This window comes from Pinus tabuliformis, chromosome 1_1 (assembly GCF_031772625.1).
Source record: "Pinus tabuliformis cultivar Carrire ecotype Pingquan chromosome 1_1, CPIR1, whole genome shotgun sequence".
Taxonomy (NCBI): domain Eukaryota; kingdom Viridiplantae; phylum Streptophyta; class Pinopsida; order Pinales; family Pinaceae; genus Pinus; species Pinus tabuliformis.
The window spans coordinates 744,114,778-744,139,570 of record NC_142297.1 but is presented as its reverse complement, the minus strand read 5'-3'; the positions used below and the strand labels follow the sequence as shown (position 1 = coordinate 744,139,570).

General features: G+C 39.5%; 1 protein-coding gene across 1 annotated transcript in view; it reads left to right on the top strand.

The window, feature by feature from the left end:
• LOC149216133 (Thioesterase superfamily protein) overlaps window positions 1-24,793 on the top strand; it is a 64,241-nt gene that overhangs the window by 18,242 nt on the left and 21,206 nt on the right. The window lies entirely within an intron of this gene.

The window sequence follows — 24,793 nt, the reverse complement described above, 5'->3', positions numbered from 1 at the left end:
ATTTCCCACTCCGGTTTTCAGTTTCTCCTTATTTCTCCCATATAGTTAAATGCCCTTTCCCATAACCATACATTCAACAAGCTGAAAAAAATAAATTTGCTGAAAACACAAATTCTGGAAATTTTACAGAATGCTGGAAATTGCAGAAATAAAAATCAGCAATAATAAATAGCCATTAAAACACATTTAAACACTGAGAGTTTTGGTCAATGTGACCCTGGAAAAAACCCCCTACAACTCTTGGGGAAAACCAGTTTGAGAGCTCTTCTTTATTTATGGAAAATGCCTTTTTACAGTAGGAGAAATGTTCAACAAAAATCAGCAAACAGACTTTTACAACTTATCTCAGCCTTGCTGAAACTCAGCCTGCTGTTACTCCGCAACTGTTACACCGCTGCTGTTGCTGATACACAGCTGCTGATACACCGAAGTTGTTGCTGATACATCGCTGCTGTTGCTGATACACCGCTGCTGTTGCTGATACACAACTGCTGATACATCGCAGCTGTTGCTGATACACAACTGCTGATACATCGCAGCTGTTGCTGATACACCGCAGCTGTTGCTGATACACCGCTGCTGATACATCGCAGCTGTTGCTGATACACAGCTGCTGATACACCGCTGCTGTTGCTGATACACCGCTGCTGTTGCTGATACACAGCTGCTGATACATCGCAGCTGTTGCTGATACACCGCCGCTGATACACCGCTGCTGATACTCCGCAGCTGTTACACTGCCCAGAAATCTCCCTTGCTCTCTTGCTCTCCTTCTCTCAATCTGCTCATGAAAGAATTGAATCGAATGTGATCTTTTCCTCCTTTTCCTCCCTTAATATAACTCCAAGTGACTCTTGGGTGATCCAAGTGACTTTTGGGTGATCTCTAAATCCAATGGCTGAAATAGATTTAGATCAATGGCTGAGATTAAATGCTCATTTAAATCTCACTTTTTATTTTTTTAATTCACCCCACTTTAATAAAGACCCACTTAGTCATTTATTTCCAAAGTCACTTTTCCTTTCTAATTTTTCATTGACTTTATAAAAGTCACTTTAAAATTAGACTTAGTAACTTTATCACTTAAAGTCACTTTTAATTAGATTTAACTTTATAAAATTATAAAGTCACTTTAGGAGAAAAATTAAATTCTTTTGGACACTTTTCCCTAGGCCAAAGATCAAAGCCTAAGGGAACCACCTGTCCTCCGGTACCAAATTTCAACACTTCGAGACCCGAGTCCTTATTCTTCGCTTTCCTGGTACCCAGGTCATAAAAATCCTCAAGAGCTTGTAGAAGCAGCCGATCGGGATCAAGGCCCGTCCAAAGCGCTGACAGTAGCTCGGCCTTGAGTGCTGGATCGTCTTTGCTGCGTTCCACGATGGATCTCCAGGGACCCTCGACGTCCATTTTCTCGCAGGGGAACTTGTGGGCTAGGGTTTCCTGCAGAAGATCAAAGGCCATTTCCATTAATCCTGTCTATTGAGAAATGAATTTATTTGTATTTACTTGACAAATTGTCAAGGTCGGCCAACAACTAAATGTGTGGCACACATGCCCAACAAATCATATAAGTACAAGTGAGGTTGAGTCATTATGAACTCATCTCATCACTCATCTTCTCTCTCTCCTATGCATTAGATGAGCCTCTCTCTCACACATGTCGCTGAAGAAGGAAGATGCTGATTTCTGGATAGGGTAGCGTTGACTTGGGTTGACCTAGCTGCAGGTGGGCTGATTGGATAGCGTTGACCAGCGTGGAGGCCTTCTTGACTGCGGATTGGGTTGGGCAGCCTCTCCTAGGCTAGCCGCAGTTCTGTTCAACACTTTTGACCAGGTTTGACCACTCCTTTGACCAACGTTGACTGTCAAGGAGCTATCGTAGGTTTGACCAGACTTTGACCAGATGTTGACTACTGTTTGACTGAGGTTTGTGGACTGTTTTGGGTTGTTGAAGATAGCTGTTGAAGACCAAGTTCCTCAAGTTGATAGAAGTCAATCCAGGCCTATTTTGACCAAGTTTGACTTTGCTGATTTAGGGTTTGCTGCTGCTGTTATAAAATTACAGAATTTTGAATTGTACTATTTCTCTCTGTTGAACTATTGAAGATCAAAGAACAATTGATCAAAGGGTTTCCCCGCATTGGGGTTTGTCCCTAGCTAGCCGCAACATCTTGTGTCTCTTGTCTTGGCTTGTTTTCTGTCGATCGTTTAATGTTCTATCTGCACTTTATTTTATGTTTATGTGATTGCTAAACAATGGCTAATAAAAAGATTTGAAGTAAACTGCTCTAAGCATAGAACATACCATAATCTAACAAATGCGGATCTAAGGCGGAGCATCGAAGCTTGTCCATACTTGACCTGTGGAGAAGTAGCACTTGAATAAGCCAGTGAGGATACCTTCCGTAATTCAGATCCTCCAATTGAAGAAACAAAGTCTGGCAAAAGGAGAAGATAAGTGGTGGCTCCGCTCTGGCACGGAAAGAAGCTTGAGACTATAGCAGGTTCATAATTGATTCCATAAATAGTACAAGGTCCAGAAATTATAGGGAGCATAACTCATTTTAAGTTTGTGATCCTTGGTTAGGGTAATTGATATTGTGGAACTTAGATCTGTCGTCAATATGTGTGGTTCATAGATCTAATCTGTGTGAAGTCATTTAAATTGGATTTTGTGTTGCCGCTACTGGATTTATATGTTATTGAGTAGTATATTGTCATTTTTTCGAACTGTTTCATTATACCTTGTTTACTGTATTACTGAAAAGAGGAAAATACAAATTAACAATTGTGATTAAATTTGAGTTGCTATAACAAAGAAGGAAAAATCCATTGTTATAGGAAAACCCTAGGGCAAAATTACGATAGTTTATTATAGTGGTACCAGAGCACAAGCATCCTACCAGCTGCGAGTATATGAGCCTTGTATGCTTCCTGGAGATACAAGTAACGTCACAGTAAGACGAAGGAGGAATACCCATAGTTCAACCATGAGAGATAAAGCAGGACAAGGAGAATATGACCATAGCATTCTGTTACACGAATTAATCTAGGGACAACAACAAATGCATCAACAAGGGCAACAAATGATTCGAGGGCAGCTGGAACTGACACAAGTGTTGGATCAAGGACAACAATAACTCACTCAACTGATTGCTCATCTCACAGGACAACCAAATGCTGTTGGCAACAACAGAACCACCATTGAAGGTAGTGGTTAACCATAACCTTGGTCCGTCCAATACTCGAGCAAACAACAAAAGAAGTCACTGACCATTACTTCCACGATTCACAAATAATCAAGCAATGGCAACCCAAGAAGCAATTGAGCCAAATCAACTTTGTAATGGATATGTTTGGGATTACACAAGATTGGAGGCAAACACTTGAGCAACCATGTCCTTCAATGAATACAATAATTTCAAATATAGGAATAGACCCAGGGGATAGTTGAATGCTGAATTGGCATGCAAGGTGAGGAAACATCCTCTACCCTTGTTTGATGGATCATCTAAATGTACAAGAAGAGATTGGGTGCAAAAATTAGACACCTACTTCAGGCTCAATCCTATGGCGGAAGCAAATGCGCTTAAATTTGCCACATTACGTCTAGAAGGGGAAGTCATGAATGGGGTTATCATGGTCTAGTAACATTGGGGCATGCCAACATCACTTCTTATGAATATTTTATGTAAAGGCTGATAAAAAGATTTGATCGGAAGAACCCAGACACCCACTTCAAAGAATTGGCACTATTCAAATAGATGGGGTCACATGAAGGGTTTATTGCAGAATTTGAACAAATCACTATCATGGTGACAAATATATTTGAAGAAAGATTAGTCATGCTTTTTACTAAAGCCTTATCTAAGCCTCTATAGGGTTGTGTTAAAGCATTCAGTCCCACAACCCTTCAAGAGGCTATCAAGAAGACTTGTGATATGGGAAATGCAACAACCAAATCTAAAGCCCCTCCAAAACCTTTCATTCCTCCAAAAGATAAGGAGAAGGATTTCTGTCAATGTAATTGGCCCAGAAAGGACAGGTTAGATGAGGAAACATGAAGTGAACTCAGGCGAAAGAAGCTATGTTTCAATTGCAAGGAGCCATGGGAACCAGGACACCGCTGTTTGGGTAAGGGGAAAATTCACTACATCGAAGTAGTCTCTGATGATGAGGAAGAAGGAGAGGAGCCCACTTCAAATGTTGAAGGAGAATCGCCACAAAAGGAAGCAAAAGAAGAAGAAAATCCTAGCAGCCCCAAGGAGGAACCACCACAAGAGGAAGCGAAAGGAGAGGAAAGGCCCATCGGAGAAAAGAAGACACGACCACAGGTTAAGATTGCAACCCTTTCAGGCACACCCAAGTATTACACTTTCAAGATCAGGGGAGTCATCAAAGGACAACACATCACAACATTAATTGATGGAGGAGCTACACACAACTTCATTTATGCAACATTAGTAGCAAGGAGAGGACTTGCCACTAAAGAATTCGAGGGCCTTGACATGATAGTAGTGGATGGGTACAACTTGGATTACATGCGGATGATTCCAGGTTTGAGTGTAACACTTGGTAATTATACTTTCACTAGTGACTTTTACGTAATAGATCTTGCAAATATTAATATGGTATTGGGAGTTCAATGGTTATATTAATTGGGGAAGTACACTGTGGACTATGAAGCATTGGAAATGGAATTTAAATGCCCTAATGGCAGTAAGGTAGTTTTAAGGGGCTTGCTTGATGGGGGCCCACAAGTCGTATCTGCTAGAAGAATGGAGGCCATATTTAGGCACGAACATGTTGCATATGCAGCAGAATGCAGGATTACGAGCAAAAGACCCCCAACAATAACAAAACACAGTATAGAGCAGACATTCAACGAGTGCTGGACAAGCATGGTCGGGTAGTTGGTGATATTCCTCTAGGATTGCTTCCTAAAAGAGGAAGCAAGCATACTATAGAACTGGAAGAAGAGGTTAAGCCCATAATTCCCCAACATATCGATATCCAAAGGAATTCAAAGACGAGATAGAGAAGACCATCCAACAAATATTAGCAATGGGCCATATCAGACCTAGCTCAAGTTTGTTCGCCTCATCTGTGGTTTTGGTGAAGAAGAAGGATGGAACGTGGATGTTGTGTATTGATTTTTGAGCTCTCAACGAGAAAACCATCAAAAACTGGTATCCTATTCCCAGGATCGATGAGTTACTGGATGAGCTTCATGGAAAGTATATTTTTCAAAAATTGACTTACGATCAGGGTATCATCAAATCTGAGTTCGAGAACAAGACGTGTTGAAAACAACATTCCGGTGCTAGTACAGACACTTTGTGTTTTTGGTCATGCCATTTGGACTAACCAACTCTCTTGCCACTTTCCAATCTTGCATGAACAACACCGTCAACAAGCAACTAAGGAAGTTTTTATTTATTATTCTTTGACAACCTTCTCATTTACAACAAGACATGGGATGATCATTTGGAACATTTGGATAAAATCTTGAGCATCATGCAAGAACAACCACTCTATGCTAAGGCATCAATGTGTGAGTTTGGATTAACATAGATTCTTTACTTGGGACACATAATAAGTGCAAAGGGAGTACAGGTTCATCAAGAGAAGATTCAGTCAATATTGGAATGGTCTACACCCAAGAGCCTAATCAAGTTACAGGGTTTTTTTGGGATTTGCAGCTATTACCGATGATTTTTCAAAGGGTTCTCTCAATTAAGCGCGCCATTCACAAATTTTACGAAGAAAGGAGCATTTAGGTGGATGGAGGAATCAGACAAGATGTTCAACAAACTTAAAGAAGTGATGAGCTCATGTCTAGTTTTGGCCCTCCCTGACATTAGTCAACCCTTTGTATTAGAATGCAATGCATCAAGAGAAGAAATAGAGGCAGTCTTAATGCAAAAGGGCCACCCCATTGCATTCGAAACTCGGAAGCTCCTAAATACAGAGAAACTTTACTCTATATATGATAAAGAGATGCTTGCTATCATGCATGGTTTGGTAAAGTTCAGAAAATATTTGGTGGGAAATAGGTTCGTAGTTAGGATAGATTACAACATCTTATTTCATTTCTTGGAGCAAAAGGACCTGAACAGACGACAACAAAAGTGGGTAAGTAAAGTCCAAGCTTATGATTTTGATATTATGTAAAGGGGAAGAGGAATGTTATGGCCGAATGTTGTGGCTGATGCACTTTCTAGGAAACCGACAACATGTTCCCTCATAGAACTTGTAGAAGATTGGAAGGCTCATCTCTCAGCAGAATATGCCAAGAACTAGTTTGCATGTGCACTGATTGACAAACTCATTCAAGATGACAAGTACAAAATAGTCAATGATATTATTTACTACAAAGACAAGATATACCTGGTTCCTGAATCTGCCCTCAAGGAGAAGATTTTGAAGGTTATGCATGACATTCCATCAGCTAGACATCAAGGGTTCTTCAAAACCTACCGACAAATTAGGGAATGATTTTCATGGAAAGGTCTCAAGGAAGATGTGATGAAATACGTCAAGGAATGCGTGACATGTCAACAAAATAAGGTCGAGCACACACACCCTACAAGGCTTCTCCAACCTCTACCAATTCCAGAACAAAAATGGGAGAGCATCTCAATGGACTTCATCACTGGGCTACCCAAAACGCAAGGCGAAGATTATATCTATATTGTGGTGGACAAATTAACGAAATTCACACTTCTTTGCAATCTTCGCTTGTTACTCGACCAAAAAAGTAGCATAACTCTTCTTTAAAGAGGTCTTTAGACTCCACAGACTGCCTAAAAATATAGTCAACGATCGAGACAACAGGTTTATGGGTGCATTTTGGCAGGAGCTCTTCAGGCTAGTGGGAACAAAATTAACCCCTAGCACTAGTTATCACCCACAAACAAATGGGCAAACAAAAATCGTGAATAAGTGGATTGAAGGGTACTTGCGTAACTATGTGACGGGTCAGAAAAAAGCATGGGTCAAATGGTTGTACCTTGGGGAACATTGCTACAATACCACCTACCATTTATCCATTGGGATGGCGCCCTTCAGAGCACTATATGGACATGATGCACCCTGCTTTATCGACAAGGTTTTTGGAGACGACAGAGCATCCATTGCTAAAGATTGGATAAAAGAGAGTTAGGACATCCTCAGAGTACTCAAGGAAAACATGTAGGCTACTCAAATCCGACAGACAATGTATGCAGATCAACATCGAATAGAATGTAGATTTGAGGTAGGAGACCTCGTTTTCTTGAGATTGCAGCCCTGTAGACAATCCACACTAAAGAAAAGTAGCATAGATAAGTTGAAGGCCATGTTTTATGGGTCTTATAAAGCTCTCCGAAGGATGGGCGAAGTGGCATATGAGTTAGAACTACCAGGTGACATCAAAATCCATGATGTATTCCTTATGTCATGCCTCAAGAAGGTTGTGGCGTAGCAGGTCATTTGAATTGCCATCATTAGATGAAGGACAACTAGAACAGATTTTGGAGATGATCATGGCCGTGCGAGAAAAGAGGTTAGGAGGGAGAGTAATTCCAGAATGCCTTATTAGATGGAAGAATCTGCTAGAGGAGGACGTGACATGGGAAGGAGAACAAATTTCGCAGCACCCGTAACCGCAATTGCTTGAGGGCAAGCAATTTCAGGCAAGGGGGCTGTAATGTCCTCTACAAATTGAGGATGAATGAAGGCTGAAATAACTTATTGATCCCCATATGCTACAATCCTCAATAAAGGGGAAAACCCTAAAATATTCAATTCTGGGCGAGTTTTGGGGTAGATGGGCAAAGAAAAGCCAAAATTGGGGTTTGGAGTAAAATTTACTCATTCAATTAAGAAGAGGAGACTCCTCTACGAAATCTATAACTATAGGAGGGTTGAATTCATTTTGGATTGAGGCAAATGGAGAGAACACTAGATGTGGATGCTATTTCCTTAGACAATATTGGTTTATTGTCTAAGTGGAGGGTGGAGTCTGAGGTGCCTATCATGGAGGCACATGTTGTTGAAGAATCTAGGGCAATTAGATATAGTAGGATTCTTCTAGACCTGATAACAATTTGTGAAGCACTTTTTCAATTTAACTTGTTAGCTTGATTTTCTTCTCTTATTATTATTGTATGTGTGTTTACTTCATCAAACTGCTATCAAAACACAAGAAACAAGAACACAAGATATTGGCTCTCTGCCAGGGAAAAACCTCTCTCTCTTAGAGAGGAAAACCCTTTCGTAAATTTCTCTTATTGAAGCTTCTATTGATCAATGCCAAACCCTAGACCCTTGACAAGAATATCCTCCAAGCACAAGTCAAGTCCTTCCTTCTTCTGACACTTCGTTCCCCAGCACTTCGTCCTCCTTCATCTTCTGGCAACTAGTGATAGACCTTGTTATGTGAGCTCTAGAAGAGATACTTTATCTTTGATCCTTAGTGAGGTCCTTCACTTATGGGGATGCCTTTCTTCTCTTGACCAACTGAGTACCCTTTTGAAGTGTAGTTGCAGAATTGATATGACAACACTGCAACCCTAGTTTCTGGCACGTGTGGGAGGTTTCCTTGTGTATTTGACTCGTTTTACCTTTGCTTGGGAGATCCTCTTCTTCGCTTGAGTAGGAGGCCTTATAGGCCTAAGTTTCTAGCCCAAACAAAGAGAAATATATGACTGTGATATTGCTGCTGTAGTGACTGCAAACTGCCCTCCTTTTCTCACACGTGTGACTGTAATTCACCCTTAAATCAACCCTCTAAACTTCGGTTTAGTCTCCTTCTTCTTCGCTACATTAGAGGCTCCTTATGTTCAACTTCTCTCAACCTTTTCTCGACTATCTTCTTTGCTGATTTCAGAGATAGTTGTTGCTTGTCGTTGGAGGAGTGGACAACCTCTATATATAGAGGACTGTCCCTCCTTTAGGTCGACTTGAGGCTAACTTGACTTTTCCACTTCGTTTTTGCTTCTTTGGTGATGTCGTTGCATGGAGAGGACTTGTGACTTTGCTTGGAGGGATATCTTTGACTTTAATACATAAATATACATGGTGTAACATGCCCTTAAGGGTCTTCAACATTTTCTTTTGACTCTTTGACTTACCTATAGCACTTTGACATGTGCTAGACCTATTTCAATGAGCAAGAAACTCATTGATAAATATAACAAAAATAATATTTCTTTTCTTGTATAAATACAAATATCAAAATTACATTTATGAAGATCGAACCTAGTTACACTTTCTTCAACACCTGCATGGTTAGACGAGGAAGAACAATAAAGAGCAAGAGGAGGAGGAGGAGAAGGTGTTGGGAGGAGGTGAGAGGAGGACGAGGAGGAGCGAAAGGAGAATGTGCTAGCATCAACACCACCTTCTACACATATTGATGAACATAGTTCGACACCCTCCAGTGATTGTAAAACATTTGGTGCGAGGCTAGGGCCTTCTACCATTGAGGGCAAGCAGGGAAAACAACCCATGACCTTTTCCCCTAAAAGAGGGAGAGCACATTGATATCTGATAACTTGTTGCTAGTTTTGTTTCTTTTATCATTGTACATCTACCTCATGATGATGAGATACATTTATATATGTGATGTCATTTTGTATTGGTTCCCCACTTTTGAGTCCTTGATCGGACAATTATCAGGGTCGAAATTCAATACCGACTTCGATATATCATTTTTTATTTGGCATCCACTACATCATAAATCCCAATGCTTTCTACATATTTATGTGCCAATGTGTTTCTCTGATGTTGCTGTTGCTTTATATGTTTAAAATTTCCAAAAGATTAATATATTTTGTAATTTTTAGTGTTTGCCGTGGTTTGTTGATTTTTCTGCTGATATTTCCAAGATGATGTTTTTTGGACCCTCATTGATTTTTTGTTGATGTTGATGTTGTCAACAATGATTGTAATTACCAGAAGCAGGTGTAATGACCATTCTTGGGGTAGGTGTAGATGAATAGAAGCAAGTTTAAAGAAGTTCAAAATACAATTTCTTGATAGTTTAAAGGAAAATACCTAGAAAAGGACCAACCAAACAAACTCACCTATTGATAGTTGTTGAGAATACTTCTCATTGATAGTTGAAAAGAAATACTTATCAACAATCAAACTATATATAGCTCTTCTTGGGTGCGTCAATGATGGACTTGAGAGGGGAACATATATCAACGTTGCTTAGTAATGCAAATCTAGGGATTTATAATGCAATGGACAAACTAAGATTATGTTCCACCTTGCATTCTTGGATTGGGGTTGTGGGTTATGGAGCAACATTGATTATGGCAAATGCAACCTGTTACCCACCAAAACGGGTAATCCCATAGGAGAAAACCTTTGTCCTACATTGGACAACTAGCCAACCCACAACCCCTGAGATTCACTTATTGATGGTGATATGCCATCTTCGTCCACCATCTGCGTCAACTACATATCTCTTGCCATTCGACATTTCCTCTTGGATGAAGGTGGGATTCTATACAAAAGGTACTTTGATCATTTTGCAATCAGGTGCTTATACTTGTTTGTTTTGGGCATTTAGCATGGATAAAAGGTGTGATATGCAAGATTGATCGATTGACTGTAAATCTGTTCTCTCACCTTACTTGGGGTTTAATTCTTAGTCGTAGTTAAGTGGGACCTCCCTTGAGGCCTTAGGTTATAGGAGGGGTACTACTTAGAAAACCTGGATTGAAATAGCGTAATAATTTTCTCCTCCACCATACTTGACACTTTTGATCTCACATTACAAGCCCCTTATACCACCTCCATTCTTCAGGTCTAACTTGTCATTGGTTCACTAGGATTTGGCACCCACTTATCCACATCTTCGAGTGGGACCACAAAACATTGCCCTGGAGATTGATGCAACTAAAAGAATGGAAAAGCATATTATGGCCACAATGAAAGAAAGAAAAGAAAATCAAAATGCAAAAGATGATTACGGCATAAGTTAGCACATGGGCAAAAACCTAACATGAGCTCTACCCTCCTCATTAGCCATCACTCGGTTCCTGAGTACTTAATGCTCCATTACATCAAAAGGAACCATTGCATGTCCCAACCCCAATGTGTAATAAACTACCTTACCTTAAGCTATGCATCGTAATACAAACTTACAAAGCATTATCAAGAAGACGTAAAAGCGCACTAGAGGAGTGGAAAAAAGAGGCTGAGCAAGGTAACTCACACCTCCATGATTTCTTGCTCCATTTACATCTATACACTTAGGATGTGGACTCCCTATTTGCTGGTCCCCTTAACCATGGCACTTGGCCATGAAACCTTGTCCCTTTCATTACTACTCAATAATACTAACACCTATTGATTGAGGGGTTGACCTTGGAAATGCCACCTCCCCTTGAGGGTTGGAAGCACCTAATAGGGTTGACCATTAGCCACCTCTATCAAGGTAGGGAACACCTTTACGGGACTTGGTCTAGTTAGATATTGAAAGGTGATCCAAGTTTGAAGTATTAATATGCCCTTAACATGCAAGTTTGGTCCACTTAGATGCTTATATGATCTTAGTCTCTAATGAATGGTTGCTTTCACTAGAGTTTAAGTTGGTTTTGTTAGGTGGTCCACAACAACCTAGGCCCACTGACTCCATAGGTACTCAACCTTTTCAGAGAGGTTGATGACTTAGCAGATGCGACATTTCCCACTTACATCAAAGCTTTGGGCCTGATGATGACTTAAGCAGATGATACATGTCCTAGAGCACCCCCAAGACCTAGGATGTTGATCTTATTTGACCCAACATAGAGGATTCTTGATGATTGCACTACTAGACCCAGCATGCCCCTAGGCTAGCCTTGACACTACCTGATGGGAAGGCCATGATTCAAAGCCCAGATGAGGATGGTCTTCCATGAGATGACTAGGGAGGGCTTGTTGCACTTGATGGAGCCCTAACATTGGAGAGATGAGGTCATGAATTGACCATTGGAGACACATGGAGATGATGTGGTGGCACCCCAGTTGGATTTGGGACCCCTGAGGATGATTTGAGATGGATTTGAGGGACACTCCTCAAATGATGGATGATCTTGGCACACAAACACATTTTCAACCTTCATCTCACCATGACATGACATTTGGAGCCCAAAAAGGGCATGATGTCAGCTTTTTGAGGCTTACGACTCACACATGTGGGTCATTTATGGCATAATTTGGATTAAGCTAGTGGGTTGGCTTGTAACCCAAGGTTTACTTGTTGTCAAACTTGTTTTAGGGGCTTCTTAGGCTAATATTAATTGAGGTAGACCTCATATAAATAGAGGTCACCTCATATTTCATTCTCATCATCACTTGTGGACTATTTCGGCCTCCTTAGAGGATTTCAGCCTAGCTATTGTAGCCTTGTATTCTTGTGGAGATGTGATCTTTGTGGATAATTTTGCTATTGGAGAGTAGCTCTTGTTGTGGAGACATGGGATAATGCAGGATTATCTTGTGAGTATCTTTATTGTTGATTATCTTTTGATGGTTATTGCATGGAATAATTTTTGCTAGGGTTTCTATGTTCTTGTTAAATTGCATATCTTTCTATGGAATCTTGGTAAAATATTGTATGTTTTAACTAGAGAATGTATGACATCCCTTGAGGACCTCCAAGTGAGCTTTCCTCTTGATTTTATCCCCTCATAAAGTGGTAACTAGGGTTTTGAAAACTAGGTTTTTTCTTCCCCTTACTCCCTTCTAGGGTTTGATATCTCCATAGTAGGTTTCCCTTAGACTCCATCACCCAAGGAACAAGCACTGGCTTCCACATAGGTGATCAAACCTCATTATATATCTTTTTTTAAAATTTTGCTCCTCTCTTTTCTCTCATTTTCAGCCCTTCAAGGCAAGCTGCTAGGCTAGGGCATAGGGCTGAATTCAACTAGGGGCAGGACGTTGGTTTGTTGTGAGGTGTTTCATGTGGGTTGAGTCTCATTGCATCAAAATCTAGTTTTCCAGTTAAATTTGCCTCCTTAGGGCTGATGTCACAAGCCCTAGGTAATTTTTCCCTAGGAAACCCTAAATCAACACCAAGGCTTCAACTTAGGGCTTTTTGAAGGCTTGTGGCTCCTTTTGTTGATCATATCAATTTTTCACAAGCCTTTTCTTGGTCTTATGCACCTTGGTAAGCCATTATCATTGATTATTCCTTAAACCCTAGGTCATAAGTGCCTTTGATAGGCCTCTTGAAGAGCACACTATTCCTTGTTCTATTGGATTGAGCCTTGTCCTTAGTTTGAGTGCCCTTCTTGAGCTTATCCAATTGTCACCTTTGAACCATAGCCTTAGAATACCTATTAGGTGACTTATACCGAGAAGCCTCCCTTGTGGTGAAAATCCACTAAAGAGCAGGAGGTGGAGTGTTGTGGTGACAATGGGCCTCCACCTCATTGTTGTCCCTTGGTCTAGTTCTTGTCTTGTGAGGCCTCTCACAAGACCTGCTAGATTTTGAGGCAACACAACCCAACACATTGGTTGTGATCTATTTTGAAACTAGGGTGGGTCCAAAAGTGTGAAGTTCCACCCATACATGTGGTTGGCTTGAATCCATGATCTATTGACTTGAAACCATGATCTTTCCACTAGAGCTTGTGTAGATTCAATTGGGGTGATTTTGGATTCTAATTTGATCCTCTAATTACATGATGGGTGGATTTACTTTGAAGCCAAATAGGAGGTGCATGGCCTCAATAGTAGAGATCTTTTAGAGTAAAAGGAAGTTCCTTGTGGAAAGGATAGGCCTTAGCATTGTTACTACGAGTACCAGACATATGAAACACACCCTTATGGACGTGGAATCCAAAAGGTCATGCAAACTAACATTTGTATTACTAATTGATTGACACTCTCTAAGAATTTCAATTATTCTCCATGATGATTCTACTTAAGAATGTGTAATAAGTGATGAATGCTTTTTAGATTGATTTTTAGTTTCTTATTTTGTTGGATTCTTAATATAGGAAGAAATCTAAGCCATAATATTCATTAAACATAGTGGATTTTTATTTAATGAAATCTAAGCCAATAAGTGGATTTTTATTTAATGAGATCTAGGCTATAATATTCATTAGGCATAGCCATTTTGACTTGTCCACTAGAAATTGGATCACAAATGGGCAATACACATCGATGTTGAAACAACAATGCACTTCACTAGTCCTTAATCAAATTCTATAATGGAATTGGAGAGTTTATCGACACGATCAATTCCTTCTTGTCACATATTAACAATATGTCATACACATTCAATATCAACACGACAAAATGATTAGACACTAATTCAAAATATTCACAATGATCTTCATTACTATGCATAAATCCTTGCCCTAACATATACATATTTTTGATTGTTGTAATCCATATAATGTCTTCTTTAATCAACACACTATATTCTCTCTTCCCTTCACTTGGAATCCCTCAAAGTTGCACCATGTAGATCTTTTTGTCATGATATCTATGAAGAAAAGCGGTCTTCACATCTATTTAGTCTAATTCAAAGTCATATGCAACTGCTATTGCTAAAATCAACTTGATCAATGTCATTTTGACCACAAGAGAGAATGTCTCATTATAATCTATTCCTTTAACTCGGGGATATGCCTTTTGCTACCAATCAAGCCTTGTATCTTTCCATAAATCCATCTGACCTATGTGTTTAAATGCTTTGCAATTAAATACATGAACATGAACTATTGATAGTTTCTTTCCATTCCAAGTTTCTTTTGGAGTTTAATAAGTTTTATTGTTGTTGTTGATCTATTTTTTAGATTTCAAGCAATTGAAATCATCTATCCTTGAAAGAATTCCTTCTGCATTTATCCTCATGCTTCTTGCATGCTCCATTAATGTTTTGTGCATTCTTTTTGCAACATCATTTTGTAGAATCTTCCAAACTCCTTTGAACAATACTTGCTTCCTTTATTGCTTCTCCATGCCTTCATCTTTTTCCTAGTTGGTCTTTTGATAGAAGTTGTGAAAATATCAAAGATGCTAAGTACTGCATACTTTTTCTTCATGAAGTATACCCATGTCTTCTTGGAGAAGTCATGGATGAAGGTGACATATTACAAGAATCCCCAATAGAAGTGTTATCTTTTAGAGAACTTCTCAAAAGTTCATCTTGATTAATTCAACATCAATGGTTTGTGGATATAGTTGTGGATGAATTTCTCATCAAAAGTATCATTTGATATCGATGGTTCATGGTTACATGATAATGAACTTTTCAAGAGTTCATTGATTCAACACCGATAGTTCATGGGTACATTACAAGATGTTTCAACATTGATGGTTCATGAATGCTTTAGCTAGATAGCACATGGTTGCAAACTTTCATTCATAGAGTTAAAACATTTCTTCCATGAGGTCTTCAAAATAATTTTCTTTAGTGATCAACTCATGTTCATACTAGAACAAAGCTAGTAGGTTCTTTATGCTTGCATGTGACATGCAATATTTGATGCATACATGGGAGGTTGAGATTTTTTTTGTTCAAAGAAACAGGTATGAGAGTTTTACTAAAAAATAAAGCTGGGATCCGGCCCATAACTGTTACATTTCTTCAAAATTACCTATATTCCTTGTTGGATTGAGATTGAGCACCGAGGCTCAATCCAATCTCTCAAGCAATTACCCCATGCTACAAAATTCAAGTCCTGTTCTTGTAGAAAATTCACCAAATTCTGATCTGCTAATATGAGCAATCTGAAATATAATATCTTCTCATATAAAAAAATAATTTCTCTACTAAACTTTGCAGTGGAATATGAACAAAAATAACAACAACCACACAATGCGAACACAATATTTCTAGTGAACCCAACTGAGAAAATCCTCTACTTGATTATTTATAGAAACTGAGCATTAGATCTCTTACAAATACAACTTATTTCAATCTGAAAACAAACTTGTTTTCCTGCCTTGAACCAGGCTTGAAACCCTTGCAAGATCATTGATAACTCTCCACTCTCTATCAAACTCACACAAGCCTTAACACACAAGCACCAAATGTGCTTTCCACTGCCTTGTCTCACCAACTCGTGCTCACAAGACAATGATCAAATTGTGCCTTCATTCCTCCTTATAAGCACTTCGATTAGGCTATTACTAGCAAGTTCTATTTGAGGAAAGTCAAACTGTTGATTGACTAGTTAACAAAAGCTCACTGATTGTGTTAACTCGTCCTTCCTATAATTTAGGAGCCTGACTTAATCAACTTGTCCTTTACCCAAAATAACTCGCACTAGAAGACTACAAACACGACCTTCCAATTATTAGCACTAGTCAACTGCTTCTTGCACTCCTAACTTTTAGGAATTTGCCCTATATTTTAGGAACTCGTCCTACTTTTTGGGAGTTAGCTCCCAACTCATAGGCACTCGTGCATGCTCAAGGAGAAACTTTTTGTGGTTCCTTTGATGAAGGCACAAATCAAGGAATCCTTTCTTGCTAACATTTTCAACACTCCCTCTTGGCGAGGATGGTGTTCCTGGAAGAACCTCGTCCACCTGGACCTGTCTCCAACACTACCAAGTTCTACGCTGTTGCAACTGCTCCCTTTGCACTAGAAGACTTCCCTACTTTCTTTTGCGAAACTTGCTTTGAAGACTTGTTCTTTCCCACCATGCTGTGCGAGTCCATCGCTTCTCTATTTTGAGAACTTCCTGCCTTGCTACTCCCTCGGAAAGCATGCATCACCAACTCCACAATCTTCCACTATCATTGAATGGAACTCCTTTAGGTCACTAATCTTTGGCCCAAACAGTCTGCCCTCTAGTTGCTCCTTTGTCCATCAAGGATGCCAACTCATAGGGTCTTTAACCTGCCCACTACTTGCCTCACTACTACACAAAAGACAAGTCTTAGGGCAAAGGAGGCTTCCCACTTTCTACTAAAGATGTCCTTCTCAACACAGTGAACTAGGGTTGGTTGACTAGCCCTCTTGGCTGCCCTTTCCTCCTTCAAGGTTCAACTCCTTAGGCTCCAATACTTCTGCCCTTCTAACAACCTGATAGTCCTTCACCAGAACTGTACTTAGGGCTCTTCTGGTAGCCCTCTAACAGTCCTCCCACCTGTACACACGCTGCCAATAACTCTGTCCCAAACCTGGACTAGATCCTGCACTGCAACCGACACTGTTCCTGCACTGTTCACAACTTCGTTTGTGAATAGTTCTCACGCTTTTCGATCTGCCCACTTACATTCATCTCTATGACTGATCTAGGGCTACAAACTTACTTCCCTCTGTTCTACAATTTGTTCCTCAAATTGCACAGGTCTAGGGCTTATCAAATCTACTATCCTAAGTCCTTTAGAATAGTCCTTTCCAACTACTTCAACGCAACTCTCTTTCCACTAAGACTGCTCCACGTTGACCCATATTTCCCTTCACTGTATCAACCATATACTCTAAATTGACACTTTTGTACAATTACTAGAGGTTGGAAACGACCTACTTCAGGACTGGCATATACATAGAATCTCTGCGCAATACAACCACTATTCCCTGTCTATATGTCTCCTTCTTAGGGTCCCTCTCCTCTCTCTCACGTACAAAAAATCTGAGCAAATTTATCAACCTTTTGAATAGTCTTTTAGTGGCAGCATACCTTAGAGGGAAGCCCTAACTAGGGTATACAAATCTTTGTTGTTCACACCTTGAACAACTCCTTTAAAAACTCTTGAATTTGCCCTCTTCTCAACACTTCATGACAACCCTACTACCATTCATGATGCACCCCACTTTTGTACCCTAGCATGCACTGTTGGAACAAACTTAAGGGCTGATCCATGGTGACTGTACATGCATTGAGAAGACCTTAACTAGGGCTTCAAGATATGCTGTTCTAAATACTTTAGAACCAACTCTCCATCTCCTTGCAATGACCAACATGAAGTAGTAAATCCACGTACCTTAACCTGATGTTACCTTCATCTTATAAGGTCATAGTTTTGTGCATATGACCTAAGATTTTTTTTGGCCCTCTTTAGGGCTCTTGCGGCTGCCTTAGAGGTGCCCTAAACTCGGCCTCCAATACTCCTTCAACTCTGCATTAGACACTTCTTTCAGGACTCTTTTTGTACCCCAATCCACAACTCTATGCAATCTTCTTTCTTGTAGTAGACTAGGCATGCGACCCTCCAAAACGCTGCTCCAGAGTCACAACCCTTATCTTAGGGATCAAATATTTCCTGAGGTCAGATCACAGAAGTATCCGACATGCACAGAACTTCATAAAATACTCGGCCAACAACTCTCCCTATCTCGACCTTATCAGATCACAAGAGATTGGAACATAACTCGTCCTCTCTTCATGTTAGATCAACTCCTTAGGGTTTGCGGCCAAATCTAGTTGCTCCTTAGCCTATGATCAAAGCCCTTGAGATGGATGTGTCAACTTGTGCTGGCTTAATTATGTACTCGCTCTGATACCATGTAGAAAATCCATGAAATTTTGATTTGCTAATATGAGCAATCTGAAATATAATTTCTTCTCATATAAACACAAAATTTCTCTACTAAACTTTGTAGCAGAATATGAACATAAATAACAACAATTACAAAATATTTCTAGGGAACCCAACTAGGAAAACCCTCTTCTTGATTATTGATAGAAACTAAGCATTAGATCTCTTACAAATACAACTTATTTCAATTTGAAAACAACCTTGTTTTCCTGCCTTGAACCAGGCTTGAAACCCTTGCAAGATTGTTGATCCCTATCTGCTCTCTATCAAACTCACACAAGCCTCAACACACAAGCACCAACTTGTGCTCTCTACTGCCTTGTCTCACCAACTCGTGCTCACAAGACAATGATCAAATTGTGCCTTCGTTCCTCCTTATAAGCACTTCGATTAGGCTATTACTGACAAGTTCTATTTGATGAGAGTCAAACTATTGATTGACTAGTTAACAAAAGCTCACTGATGGTGTTAACTCATCCTTCCTATAATTTAGGAGTTTGACTCAACCAACTCATCTTTTACCCAAAATAATTCACACTAAAAGACAACAAACACAACCTTCCACTTATTATCACTAGTCAACTACTTCTTGCACTCCTAACTTTCAGGAATTTTCCCTAAATTTTAGGAACCCGTCTTACTTTTTAGGAATTAGCTTTTAACTCATAGGAACTCGTGCATGCTCAAGGAGAAACTTTTTGTGGTTCCTTTGATCAAGGCACAAATCAAGGAACCCTTTCTCACTAATACTTTCAACAGTTCTAGCTAAATTTTTCCTAGAATACTCTTAAAATCCAAATGCATTTACATTCCATTTTCACTAATTTGATTTCTTACCAGAGGGGTTTACAGTGCGCTAATTGAAAGACCTCATTGATTTGAGGTTGACTTCCAAGTTTTTTGTTTAATTATGTGTTTTCCTCTCTGACTTCCTTCTTACTTCTTAGAGCATCTCCCTGTCCTCTTTTGGAACTTCTTGTCTCTTGGCTGCTTTTTTCAGCTCCCCAAATCATCTTTTTTCCTGTCTAGTCAATACTTTCCTGATGCCTGCCTCTAATTCCTTTGGTATTGTAGGTGTGCTTCTCATTTTCTGCCCCTTATTCCCTAAAAAGTTGTCAACTTGTTCTAAAAATGGAGAGTTTTGATTGTTGATTTGAGCCCTGGATAGGGGTTGCTCCTTGGCCATTGAGATTGTTTCTTTTGTAGGTTCTTTTTCATGGATTTACTCCTTTGCTTCTAGAGTTACTTCTTCCTCCTTTAGAACCTCTTTTCGCTTATTGTTCTGTGATGCTTCTGATCTGATTTTTTCTTGCAATTGTAGGGTCTCTATTTCTGCTCTATTCTCTAGATTTTTGATTTCTACTTCTTCTATATCAGGGTTTGTGACTTCTTCTTTTGGAGCCCCTTTCCTTTTTGCTTGATTACTTTCCTCCTTCTCATTTTCTTCTTGAGACTGCAAGACCTCAATAAGGTTTTTTGAGGTCGAGGTTACATTTATGTCTGTGTGGAGTGGGATTTGGTTGTTGCTGATCTTCTTTTGTTCTCACCTTTTTTTTGTATTTTCCATTGTTCTTCTTGTCCTGTTGTCAAGTCTTCCCCTTTATCTGTTTGTGTCTTCTTACAATATCTTGCAAAATGGCCATATTCATGGCAAAATATGCATTTGAAAGGTAATTGCTTGTCGTCAGGAGTTTGAAAATGAGTCCATTCTCCTTGCGTGAGATTTATTTATGAGGGAAACCATTTCTCCAAATCTACTTTAACACAAATTTTTGCACATGCAAACGGAAAACCTTTGGGTTCAACCCTATCTAGATATTTCACCAATCCATTTTCGGTTGCACGCAGACAATCATCACTCCAACATGAAAGTGGAAGCTGGGAAAGCTTGACCCAAACAAGAACTGCATTTGGTATGTCTTCATCTAGATCAAAGTCCAGTGACCATTTGTTTAGATAAATACCTTTGGCCCCAAAAAAATGTGGTCCATTTCAAAAAATTACATCTTCATCTTCCTTAAATTCAAACGGGAAGGCAAAAAACCCATTCCCGCATGCATACATTATTTCCTTTCATCAATGGCTTCCAAGTTTCCTCCAACCATAACTCCATGGATCTTGGGGACGAACTCATTCATGTGAACTTCCCCACTATAGTCCATTCCGAATATGCCAAGGAAGTTCTTTGAAACCCCGTAGGAAGGGCCACCTATGGAATAGTCTCTACCTTCATCACAAATTTTGCTTGCGCTTCCTTAGATCTGTGTTTTTTGGAGAGTGAAGCTATGAGGGCCTGGAAGGCCACAACGTCATCCGACAGAGGGTGGACAACCTCCTCCAAAGCAACCATCTCAAGTTCAAATCTAGCCCATAAATATCACACTTGCTTAAAAACTAGCCTAAGTGATAAATCTCGTCATACCTTTGAACCAACGACAACGACATCCATAGAATCATGTTCGCTTGAGGCAAGGCAGTGACGACCACACATAGTGACCTTCAGTAGGTTGGCCGAGGTTTCACGAGTTGAGGAATAAAGGTTCAAAAGTTCATATAGATGGCGGTCTTATTCACAAATTCTGTAACGAAAACCCATAGGTAGACATTGAGCAGTCACAAATCATCTACAAAGACCAATACGAACGACGATGACACCTGCAAACCAAGGATCGACAGTGGCTAGGGAAACCCTAGCTGCCAAAAGACGGGTGCCGCAAAGCCCTCCATGTGCTAGGTCTTTACGAAAAGTATGGGAGGGTGAGATTTTCAAAAGGGTACTTTTAGGCCTTTTGTGACTTACTTTTTTGGGTAACTTCCTATTTTTAGAAAGTCTATTTTTGGAAACCCTTTATGGTGATGATCATAAGCATTAGTTTTGGTGATGATCGGAGAACATGAAAATTTAGGGCAAGTTAAGGTTTTTGCTTTTTTGAGAACTCGATTATATTTTTGGATACTCTTTATGGAGGATGTGGGAAAATTTTGATGGCGATGGACAACATGGAAAATTAGGGTTTTTTCTTGTCTAGCAATGCAAATGGGTTTAAGTTTTTAGAGGATTTCTAGCACTTTTGATATTTTGTGATGCAACCTATTTTACTAGTTGAGATGTGCGCCCTAGTCAAGTTCTTGTGTGCGCTTTTTCATGGTTCGACCTTTTGTGTTGATTTAGATGGGGTGCACCCTACTTATCGACTTGTGTTTTCTTTCTAGTGTCCAGGGAGGAGTGCATCTTCACTTGAGAGGATTCAAGGAGGATTAGTAGCTTGTGACATGTGGCATCTATCCTTGATTAGTCCACCCCACTTGAGATGGTTCTTTGAATTGATTTGCATAACAAGGAAAACTCTCTTCATGTTCACTTACACTCGTAAAAAGCTTCCATGTTAATAAAGTTACCATTGTCAGGTTGTTCTCAAAGTAAAATCTTTTTATCTTAGGAAAATAACACTTTATTAGAATCCATTTGGATAGTTTCCTTGAGATCTCCCTTTTCTAACCCTGACTTGTTTTTTCTTTTGTCTTATCTTCACCAAGTTGGGATATATGGCTTTAGGAGGCTTCCTTATTAACTATTGTAGTGTTCCTCTTCAATAGGAGGCTTCCTTATTAACTATTGTAGTGTTCCTCTTCAATTATGAGCTAGAGAAGTGGCGTGCCCTCCTTAAGACCATCACTTTTTGACTCTTCCACCATGCATGTAGTCTATTTCTGGTAAAAGAGGGCATTTTACTTGAGGTCGTTTCTAGCCAAATTCTAGTACTTTTGTAGATAGTGACATGGCATGATTTTCTAATTTTATATCTTTTTTAAAGATGGGGCGTGCATTCAAGCTATTTGTAGCAAGTAGAGGGCATCTGCAATTGTGATATTTTAGGTAATCTCAGTGCTTTTAAATTGCTTTTGCAATGCCTTTAAATGCTTTCATAGGGCATGTAGAGAGCACCTTCCACTTCATGCTTTTGAGATTTTCTTTCCTTTTTGATGCACCCTAATTGAGTGCGCATGAAGCCATAAAAAGGGTGCTTTCTTCATTTTTGGATAGTTTCTAGATCAAGGTTCAATTCTATTCTTGATCTTCCCCTTTTTTCATACCTTTTCTATGCTCTAAAAAAGGAGTGCAAGCAAAGGGGATAATTGTCAATGTCCTCATTTTTCCATCTTGCTTCCATTCTATTCACTTGAGATTTATATGTTTGAGCAGGCACTTGTGCCATTGTATTGGTTTTCTCGTATGTACTACCATAGTTGCACTTTTTAGTGGTGTGATTGATCGACCTTCACTGTATTCTTGTTCCCTCACCTTTTAATTTTGGCAACTAGCTCCAAAATTCACCTTGGACAACTCATATGAGGCAACTGATATTTTTATTGGATTCCTCTCTCCGAGAGGTATAGGGTTGATCTAAAGATCATCCCATTCTGATAGGTACAAATGGAATTATGAATTTATTTTGATTATGGACAAATTGTCAAGGTCGACCAACCAACTCATGTAGGCTCATAAGCCCAACAATCACGTCTATTTATCCTCAACGTTTGCATATAATTCAAGGTGCCTCCTCATTCAGACACTTCACTCACTCACACATCTCTCTCTTCTTGATTGGGTACGAATTTCTGAGGCTTCTCTCTCTCCACACGTGTGAAGAAGGGACTGTTCTTTTGTTGTCCCTGTGTTGACTAGAGTTGACCAAAAATTGCAAAAGGTTGTTTTGACCAACGTTGACCATCTTTGACTGTGGTTTTGTGTGGGGTATTTTTGTTTGGGCAGGCCGCAGTTCTGGGCACAAAATCCAAGGTTGTTTGACCTTTGTTTGACCAGCGTTGATTGTGCTAGGGTTTGTTGCAATGTTGACTTTTGTTGACCAGATTTGACTAGACTTTTTCGGACTGTTTTTGGGCTAATTTGACTTCTTGTTGGAGGCCAAGTTGACCAAGTTTGACCGAGCTGTTTTGGAGGTCAAAATCCACCTTGTTGACCAACGTTGACTTTTTGTTAAGGCTTTCTATTTCTGTTGTTTGACTGATTAAATTTCACTATGATTGGGCAAGTGAATATTGTATATTGTACTCTCTCTCTCTCCGTTGAACTTTTGAAGAATTATAAGAAGAATTGATAAGGGTTTCCCCACATTGGGGTTTATCCCTGGCTGTTGCCATATCTTGTGTCCTCTTGTCTTGGCTTGTCTTCTACTGTTATTGTTTATGTTCTATTTTGATTTTACTATCATGTTGATGTGATTGCTAAACTAGATATTGATATTGCACTAATAAAGAAATTGAATTAAAATTGCTCTAAGCATAGAACATACCATTGTTATCCAAAAATTAACATGGTTTCAGAGCTGAGGTGTAGACAAAGCCCAAGCAAGAGTGAGAAGAACAATCACTGATCAAGGACAAGATTCAATGTCCTTCTCATCCTACTTCAAGTTTGATGACAAGCTTCATGATAAGTTTGATTATCATGCATGGAAGATGTCTCTTGATTTGACTTTAGAAGAGCAAGATGTTATGGATTATGTGCAGGGAAAGATTTCAGAACCTCCTTCAAATGCACCGGCTGTTGCTAAGACAAAGTACAAGAAGGGTGAAATCAAAGCCAAGAAGATCATCAGGGATTCTATTCATAAGCATTTAGTTGTTTACATCTCCGATTTGAACACATCAAAGGAGATATATGACAGGTTGGTTGGCATGTTTAAATTTAGCAATGCAAACCAAATTCTTTTCCTCAAGAACAAGTTACAGGATATAAAGAAGGGAATAAATGAAGATATTCAATCCTACTTCATGAGGATTACTGAGATAAAAAATGATCTTCTTTCGATTGGAGAAGCTATTGCTAATAAGGAGCTTACTCTTATTGCCCTTGGAGGACTCCCTCGTGAATGGCACGTGTGATAGTGGTGCCTCAAGGCACTTCACTGGGTATAAGGAAGATCTTTCAAATCTGATTGAAAATGATACAAATTTGGAAACTATCCTTGGAGGCAATGCCACCTATCCCGTGAAGGGAGTTGGGAATGTTACTCTTCAATTGAATCAAGGTAACACCATTCATCTACAAGAAGTACTATATGTACCTGATTTAAAGAAGAACCTGGTATGATCCCATGCTGCTTGGGAGTGGGAGCAGGAGCGACCATTTTCAAAAGCTCCCGGTTTGGGAGCGAATTCGGGAGCGATTTTTTAAAAATATATATATTTTTTATATTTTTTAATTTTCGATACATTTATGTCAACAAAAACATGTAGAATGATGAATTAGACATAAAAAACATAAAAAAAC